The 8938-nt window shown below is 49.1% G+C and overlaps 1 long non-coding RNA gene across 3 annotated transcripts; it reads left to right on the forward strand.

Annotated features, from left to right (window-relative positions):
* Nucleotides 1-8588, forward strand: LOC131280829 (uncharacterized). 3 transcript variants are annotated; one of them, XR_009188474.2, is made up of 4 exons: nt 1-819; nt 1059-1366; nt 4666-5491; nt 6626-8588. It is a non-coding gene; the product is annotated as an uncharacterized lncRNA (long non-coding RNA). The 3 variants fall into 3 exon arrangements; XR_011645340.1 differs by lacking the exon at nt 1-819 and having other exon boundaries at nt 1049-1366; XR_009188475.2 differs by lacking the exon at nt 1-819 and having other exon boundaries at nt 1049-1343.
* The last annotated feature ends 350 nt before the right edge of the window (nt 8589-8938 follow it).

The raw sequence follows: 8938 nt of genomic DNA on the forward strand, positions 1-8938 counted from the left end.
GGAAAGTGATTATTGAGCCTCCCGCAGATACCTTTTGTGATAGAGAAGTTTTAAAATTTTTATATAGGCACTTATTTGCCTGGCGTAAGCCCCCTTGGCACTTACAACCTGGAAATCCATGGGATAAAGCCTGAGGGGCGGGGCTGGGACTTGCACTCTGTTCCCTAAACGGACAGTTCTGAGACTCCTGAAGCCTCAAGGCCCGGGTGGACCCAGAGCGGCGGCCAAGCTGAAAACACGTCCTTCTCCCTCAGTTACCATCACCTCCCGGCCCTTCCATCCCTGGAGACACTTCCAGATAGCCTCCTTACATGCAGCTTTTGTTTCAGGCCCTGCTTTCAGGGAAAGCTAGATTAAAAGAGCAAAAACAGGCTTTTAGAGATAAAGAACACAATACCCAAAATGAAAAAATAAAAGTGTAGAAAGAAAGAAAGTTGCAGAAATACCTCAGAAAACAGAGCAAAAATTAATTATATAAAAGAGGTAGAAAAAAAGGAAAGACAGTGTATGAAAAGCAATCCAAGATTTGGATAACAGGCATTCCAGAAAAAGAAAATGGGTGGAGGAAATGGTCAACAAGATAATTTTAGAAATTTTTGCAAAACTAAAGGACACAAATTTCCAGATGGAAAGCATTTTCCTAGTGTTCTGTACAAAGGACGAAAGTGGACCAGATGCCAAGGCCCCTGACCGTGGAATGCAGAGCTGTGGGGACAGAGAAGACCCAGCTCCAGTTTCCAGAGGTTAAAAGGGGGTTCTTCAAAAGTGTCCGATGAGCACGGCTGTGGACTTCTCAGTGACAGCACAGGAAACTAGAAGGTAAGCCTCCAAAAGTGTGAAGGAAAGTGATTTCCGTTCTAGAATGTTATGTCCAGCCAAACTATTTGTTGAAAACATTGTATAAAGACATTTTCCAGACACGCTTAGATTTAAATTTTACTAAGGAAACAGAAAAATCCCGTAACCTCTGCCCTTGAAACAAGTTTATCTCTTGCTCAACTCCTGGGGGCTGTGGCTCATAGCCCTCCTCTTCCGCTGTCTTTATTCCGCCAACCCAGGATGAAAGAGCAGAGCTTCTCAGAGCTCCTCAGAGGTCGCATCATCTTCCACCGACCCGAGCAAGCCTCATGTCCAAACCTGACGTCAGCGACGTGGGGGAGTAGCTTCACCCAGAGAGAGGCACCGGACGTCACACACAAAGCGCAGGAATGTCCGCGTCGACTCTGGGAGCAGTCATCTGTGCATGTCTAAAATGCCAGTCTCTCCACACCCTTCCTCGAGAAGCCACCAAGGAAACAAGGGAACCAAGAAAGGGACGGTGGCTCTAGGCAGCAGGGACGCGGGTCAGAGCAGAAAGGGTCCCCAGGTGGGGGCTGTGCACCAGCATGGGACAGCCAGGCCAGGGTGGCCGGGCCAGGGCAGGGGTGCCTGGGCCAGGGAGGGGGTGGCCAGGCCAGGGCAGGGGCAGCCAGGCCAGGGAGGGGGCGGCCGGGACGGAGAGAGGGCGGCCGGGACGGAGAGGGGGCGGCCGGGCTGGAGAGGGGGCGGCCGGGCCGGAGAGGGGGCGGCCGGGCCAGGGAGGGGGCGGCCAGGCCAGGGCAGGGGCGGCCGGGCCAGGGAGGGGGCGGCCGGGCCAGGGAGGGGGCGGCCGGGCCAGGGAGGGGGCGGCCGGGCCAGGGCGGGGGTGGCCGGGCCAGGGAGGGGGCGGCCGGGCCGGAGAGGGGGCGGCCGGGCCAGGGAGGGGGTGGCCGGGCCAGGGAGGGGGTGGCCGGGCCAGGGCACGGGCGGCCGGGCCAGGGAGGGGGCGGCCGGGCCAGGGAGGGGGTGGCCGGGCCAGGGCAGGGGCGGCCGGGCCAGGGAGGGGGCGGCCGGGCCGGAGAGGGGGCGGCCGGGCCAGGGAGGGGGCGGCCGGGCCAGGGAGGGGGCGGCCGGGCCAGGGCAGGGGCGGCCGGGCCAGGGAGGGGGCGGCCGGGCCAGGGAGGGGGCAGGCAGGAGGCCTCCAGGGACACTTCCTTAAGAAAACGAAATGGAGGAGAATCTGATGTGAAGGGATTTCAGGAACTGCTGGAGAGTTTGGTGTTGAAATAATGATTGATACTAGAAATCCAAGATATTTTAAGTTATTAATTCTAGGGAAAACTAAATATTATAGAGAAAAATAAAATTAATCATAGTTCACTAGCAATTAGCCCTGAATTGTGTACAGTCATAAGAAGGAAAACTCTGAATATTGATACTGCTAAAATTTAAATAACTCTTTGGGGAACATTCGGGAGGATGGGGAGCACAGGAAGGTCAGGCAAAGAAGAGTTCAACAAATAATGCCAAAAATAAGACTTAAAAATAAACAAAAATAAACACTGAACTTAAAGATATGGAGATAAGTGTCAAAAGAATTAGCTAAAGCAGCTGAAAGTGGCTGTTGATCTTCAGTTATGAGAATGGAAGGAGCTGGAAACTGCTGTCATCTTAAGAACACTGTAGAGCCGGTTGACTCCCCCAGCAACTGACTGGTTAAAAACAAGAGTTTCACTAACAGTGTCCTCACGCACTGCAAAGCAAGGACAAAGCGAGCCTCTTGCTCAAACAGTGCCGTCCAGCCCTGCGCGCCCGGCGGCCTGTCGAGGGCCCAGGGCACTTTGCAGCCTCTGAACAGCAGGGACAGCTCCTCACGTCCTCCGAGACCTTTGTAGACCTGATGCCGCTGCCATTGCTCTTGAAATCCTGGGGAGAGTAGTCAGAGATCCCAAAAATCAGTGTGAAGTCATTTAGAAGAATTTTCAGGGTGGGATGAATAGTAATATACCCTTCCTCCTTTCTGTGGACAAAGGAAAAACGCTCAAAATTCCACATTTGCATCTTCCCTCTTCATTGGCCTCTTTTTTTTAAAGATTTATTTTATTTATTTATACGCCCCCCCGCCCCCGCCCGGCAGCCTGCTTGCTGTCTGCTCTCTGTGTCTGTTCACTGTGCGTTCTTCTGTGTCTGCTTCTCTCCCTTTGTTGCCTCATCTTGCTGCACCAGCTGCCCGCGGCTGTGGGCCGTCAGCTCTCCGCGGTTGTGGGCCAGCCTGCCTTCACAAGGAGGCCCCGGGAAGCCAAGTCAGGGCCTCCCACATGGTAGACGGGAGCCCGGTCGGTTAAACCACATCCGCTTCCCCCAGCCTCTTTTTTATAAATATGAAACCTATATAAAATTTTAAATTATTTTCTATTTGTAATGTTTCAGTGCATATGATTTTTACTTTATTTTGTCATTCCTGATCACTCCCAACATATATCTTTAGAAATTATCTTGTCCATTTTAAGAGAGAAAGTTTCAAAAAACTGGATTCTGCTTAATGTGTGTTTGTGTTTTTTTGTTGGTGGGTAGCACCATTGCAAATGGGTGATTGGTACATATAGTTGATTATAGAAATGATGAGGATGCACAGAGATGACACATCCTATACAAATGGCATTCTTATGGAATGCTCTCTCTAGGATATTTTATAAATTAGCCCCCACCCCCACCCTTTTAACCTCCTAGTGGATTCATAACCTGTTTATCTGAAAGTAGATAATGATTTGTACTACGTAATAGGTGATAAGCGCTTTGGAGAGTCAGACCGTAACAAAGTACACGCTGAGTCTAGTGTAAAGTTTAACTTGGTATCTGGTAAAAGAATTGATTGGAAAGCATAGGGAATGCCCAGAGAGCAGGAGATCAGAGCAAGAGTCCAATAAGAGTGAAGGAAAAGCTTGAGGTAAGCAGCAGAAGGCAGCAGCAGGCCCCTGGAACTGATCTGTAGCTGGGTATTTGGAAGCGTGCGAGACCTCATACACTGCTTTAGAATCCAAAGGAATAAGCTAATTTGTATTTATGTCCAACGAATCCGTGTACATGGTTTAAAAAAAAAATCAAATAATCAAGACTTAGAATGAGAAAATAACAGCCCACTGTTCCCCATTTCCCCCATCCTGCTTCAACTCTTTTGGTATTTACCTCTGTACACACAAATAATATGCCAATAATGCACATTTCTTGATTTGCCAATTTTTAGACAATGCCTGATGATTTTCTCTTACAGTAAAGACTTAAGTATCCTATACCCATCCCCACTCCTTCTTACCCCATTCTCCCAATGCAATAATCATGATTTTTTGTTATATCAGTATTGTTACATAATTATGACTATGTAAATACTGTCCACTGGAATCAAGCAGTGGACTGGGATTACATTTTCTTTCTTGAATAACTTTCTGTTTTTCCTGTAGTTAATGATTAGTTTTTCCTTTATTTGTTTCCCAAGTACTCCATCAGATCTGACTAATGTCTATTCATACTATTTTCCAAAACTTTAACCTCTGTCATTTAATGTATTAATTCAGTTTATACCTCTGGACACCTGCCCCCAGTGCCCTTTGTCTTCCTCTTTTTACCTGGATATGCTGTTCTCTATGCCTGCTGCAGTTGTCAACCTGCAACTCCCTTTTGCTGCTCTCCTGTACTAGATTCCGTTTCCCAAATACTATGTTTTCTTCTTTCATATTTTACTACCTTGTTTTTCTGAAGCACATACTCTAGGAATTTCCCAGAAAAGGATACATAAGAAGTAAAATATTTTGGTCCTTGCATATCACAAATGTCCTTAATTTACTCTCACACTTGATCATTTTCCCACAGATCTTTGAAGGCTTCGTGTCACTATTTTATGGCATCCAGTCCTACTGTTGAGAAGTCTGATGCAGTTCTGGTAACTGGGTCTTCTGTTGACCTGTTGTTTTTGTTTTGTTTTGTTTTGTTTTGTTTTTAATTTTCACCCTCTGTAGACACTTTTGTTATCTTCTCTTTATCTGAAATTTCACCCTGCATTGGGCATGGATTTTCTGTGGGCTTTTTCATTCTGAAGATTCCTGTCCTTTGCTGTGGGAAATATTATTAGATTGTTTCTTTAATAATTTTCTGCTCTTTATATCTTATTTTCTCTCCTATGGAACTCATATTAGCTTGATGACTTCCTGGATTGGCTTTTCTCCTTTTTTCTCCCATCATCCATCTCTTTAAGTTAATCACCTTGTTTCCAATCCCTCTGTCAAGAACTCTTCGGGGTCTGAGATTTCACCCTGTTTCCAAGCTGACAAGGTGGCCTGTTGCCGGCAGAAGACACGAGACTCCTGGGTCAGAGACCATCTTACTGCTCGTGACGAAGGCAGGAGCCCAAGTTCATGTCCACGCTGGTTCGAGAGGGGAGTGCAGAGCGCTCCCGAGGGCTGGGCTCCAGGGGACGATGCTCTTTCCTGGGGCGGGAGAGTCCTCACCTCATGCCGCAGGTTCCCTGCTGCAAACACAACTCAGAAATGGCCCCGGAAGAGTGGGCAGGGCCTTGTGCTCTTGCACACCCGGCAAGCGTGCCCCGCACCTGCTCACACTCCTGCCTCGGTGGCCCCAGTGCTTCTAAGAACGCAGGACCCTAAGGCAGCGTTGGCAAACTCTTCCTGTAAAGAGTCAGGTAATAAATATTTTAGACTTTATGGGCAACTCCTCCACTCTGTTGTAGTAGGAAAGCAGCCACAGACAATACATAAACAAGCGTGTGAGGCAATGAAGCTTTATTTCCAAAAATACGCTGTGGGTCAGATTTGGTTCGCCAATCCCTGTAAGTCTAAGAGAAGAATCTGCTTTCTTCTAGTTGTAGAAGGGTTTTAGCTCATCTGTTCTGCCACATCAATCACCCAACCTTTCGTCTTCCAAATATTAGTTGACATCTCTCTTCTGTCATCCTTCCTTCCATTCATTTGTGCTGTTGGAATTTATAGCTTTTAATTTCATTCCTCTGTAGTTGTTTTCTTGGAGTGTTGAGTCAGGGAGCCGAGAGACATGCATGTTTGATCAGCTTTTTTTTTTTTTTTAACTTTTTGACATTGTTTATTCTTTTAATATGAAAATAATACCGATACAGTTAATATCATGCAGAGGTCCTAAATTCATCAAGGTTGAAAAAGGATGCTATTTGAAAACGATGGTGATAATCCTTGACTAAATTCCAAGCTTCTTGAAATGGCTTATAGGGCCCCTTGGCCGGGATCCCATCCAAGTACATCCCCGGCCTCGTTTTCATAATTATCTACCTGGTGTTTATAATCCGGGAACATCTACCTCTGTAGTCAAGTTATTCACCATGCAATTTTTTCTCATACGCACCGTTGCCACTATAACCCCTTCCTCTGCTACCTGCCCCTTCACTGTTTACGTTTTCCTTAGAGACACTACTCAGGCATTTCCCAACCTAGAAAACTTTCCTCTCTTAAGATCTGCCCCTTCAGCCCCGCCGGCGAGGTTCTTCTCCCACCCCAAATCCTGCATCCCTGTCTTTATACCAATCATATTAGACGGTGCTCAATATTTGCCCATTTATTTCCCCCGCTGAGCCGAGAACGCCCAGCGGTCTTAACGGTCACTGCCCCACCTGCCCCCAGCCTCGTCTGCTACCTGCACCTGCACACGTAAGGCCCTGCCACCCGAGGCTTGGTGGAAACATTAAAAATTGTTTCCAAGCATGTCTTTGTTTTCATGACTACCGAAAAAATGATTTTAATAGGAAGACTTTCATGACAAACTGCTTTAAGCCATTTTGGTCTTTCAGAATTGACATTCATTTTGGAAGATGAAAGTAACCTCGAAAGGAAATTGGCGGCCACGCGACCGCAGTTCTCCTCTGCCGCTTGCTTACTCTCGGGTCGACCTCTGTGACGCGTGCAGCGTCCCTGAGCACGCAGGCCGCAGAGGCCCAGGCCTGCACGCGACGGGGTCCCAGCGCACGGGCGTCTCAGGCTTCCGCCAGCTACCTTCACGGAAAGTGCATTCCGGGCCCTTGCCACGATGTTGTCGCAGGTTATTCAGCTGAACTTCAACTCGGATCAAGCGTGCAGCCTTCCAAAGACGCCTGCGCAAGGACGGCCGCCGGGCCTGGGGGTGCCGGGGGCTGGCCTCGGCTCGCCGGGCTGCTGCTCCCCTCCTGCCGAGCTGAGCTGCCCGTGTTCCAGCTGGTTCACATCTTGAACACCACTTATTTCAGCAACGGGAAAAAAGCCTTAAATTTCTTATGTTAAATAACAATGCCTTCAGTCTTGGAGAAAAAGAGGCTGAAACACGCAGTAGCCGAAGCTGAATTGTGCCCTTTTGATTAGAATTTTTCAACTACTAAACACCTACCCCAAGTTAAATCTCACATATTCACATACTTATATCACATTGTCTATGCTTAGATATTTTAAAGTTCCACTCAGTAAAACAGTCCCTCAAATTACAAAGAGAAAAAGCAATAAAAATTAAAAAAACAAAAATAAATAAGTTTCTTAGAATAGTATATTATGAATGACAACAACCAAAATCAGAAATCATTTTACATTTGTAATTACATTACAAAAAGTAAATTTATGAAATATTATTCTTGCGGTTAATGTTGTATTAATACAGATTAGACACAGATGTGTTATTCACATAAAGAAACCTAAAATGTCATTTCCTCAACACTGATGCCAGCAGTTATTTTGAATTCCAGATATAATTCATGTTCCTAATCCAGTCCATGTCTGATGAAATTCACTTTTTATTCTGAGAATGACCACAGGGCTCAGTGTCTATGGTCTTGTGATGGAACCCAGAGGCTTTTTTTCAAGGAGGTGTGGGGGATTGAACCCAGGACCTCCTCCGTGGGAGGCAGGTGCTCAACTACCGAGCTGCATCCAGTGACTTTTAACTTGGATTTTGTGGAAAACAGAAATAAGCTACTGCATCCTCGTTTCCACAGGTGTTTTGAACTGTGCCTTCCCGGAGGCTGCCGGAGCCCCATGGCTCGCAGGTTCCTGGCTCCCAAAGAATGCGAGGCAGGGAGAGGACAGCGGGGGCCTGTGCATAGCCAGCTGGTTTCCTCTCACGACCGCTCCCCCCACAGCAGGCCCCTCATTTTTCCTCAGCGCTGCCACCAATGTACGCCCTCCACGTGCGTCTGCGCCCTTCTAGACCTTTCCTGGCCTTGGTGGCTGCGCAGCGCGGCGGCACCCCTGCCTCGGCCCCGTGGGGCAGCTCCTCGAGGCCCCGGCTCCGCCAGCGGCCCTGGCACCCACACCTCCCCGCTCGTGGGCCCTCTGCCCAAGGCTGGGTCCCTGGAAGGCGCGTTCTCCCCAAACCGAGGCCGAGGCCACTCGGGACGCGGCGGGGAGGCAGGGCTCTGCCGGTGCTTCCCGACAAGCCCCATTTTGACCCCAAAGCAGAGAAGAGTCAACCTGCAATAAATATTTGCTGAATATTTAACAAATTAAACGCTAGTCTTCATCGTTTTGTCTTTTACCAGAAAATTTTGGAACTTTTAGAAAACACAGTCTTCCCTTTTGGGGAAACTTGGAACTGTTCTGTAACCTGAGTTTGTTAAAACTCAGAACTGTACACCTAAGTGAATTTTACTGCATGCAGAATTTTAAAACACAGCCTTTTCAGACTCAAGAAAACATTTACAGCATGTTTGAAAAGAGGCAGAGTAGGGGGAGGTCCCTACCCGATGGGGTCCCCAGGCAGGCGCCAGCCCCGAGAGGGGGACCCCCGCTCCTGCCACGCCCGGCTCCCCGTGCCCACGCCCACCCCCGCCCCTCGCGAGGCCTGGGTAGTCTGGGGACAGGGACAGGTCTACAAGGGCTGGAGGTGCAGGATGGAGCAGCAGCAGGCCCTTCGCTCTGGGGGGGCTGCGGTAGACCCCTCCTCGGGTCGGCCAGGCCGGGGGTCGCCCACAGGGCCGCGGAAGGGAGCACCCCAAGGAGAGGGGCTGGGCCGGTCTCCGTGGCCCTCACAGAGGCAGCAGGCAAGGGGGTCTGAGGCCCATGGGCGGCCTGAGGCAGCGGTCAGGGCGCGGGCAGGCGTCTGCGGTGCGGGGCCAGCAGGTTGGCGTCTGCTTTGTAATCCT

This window comes from Dasypus novemcinctus, chromosome 13 (assembly GCF_030445035.2).
Source record: "Dasypus novemcinctus isolate mDasNov1 chromosome 13, mDasNov1.1.hap2, whole genome shotgun sequence".
Taxonomy (NCBI): Eukaryota; Metazoa; Chordata; class Mammalia; order Cingulata; family Dasypodidae; genus Dasypus; species Dasypus novemcinctus.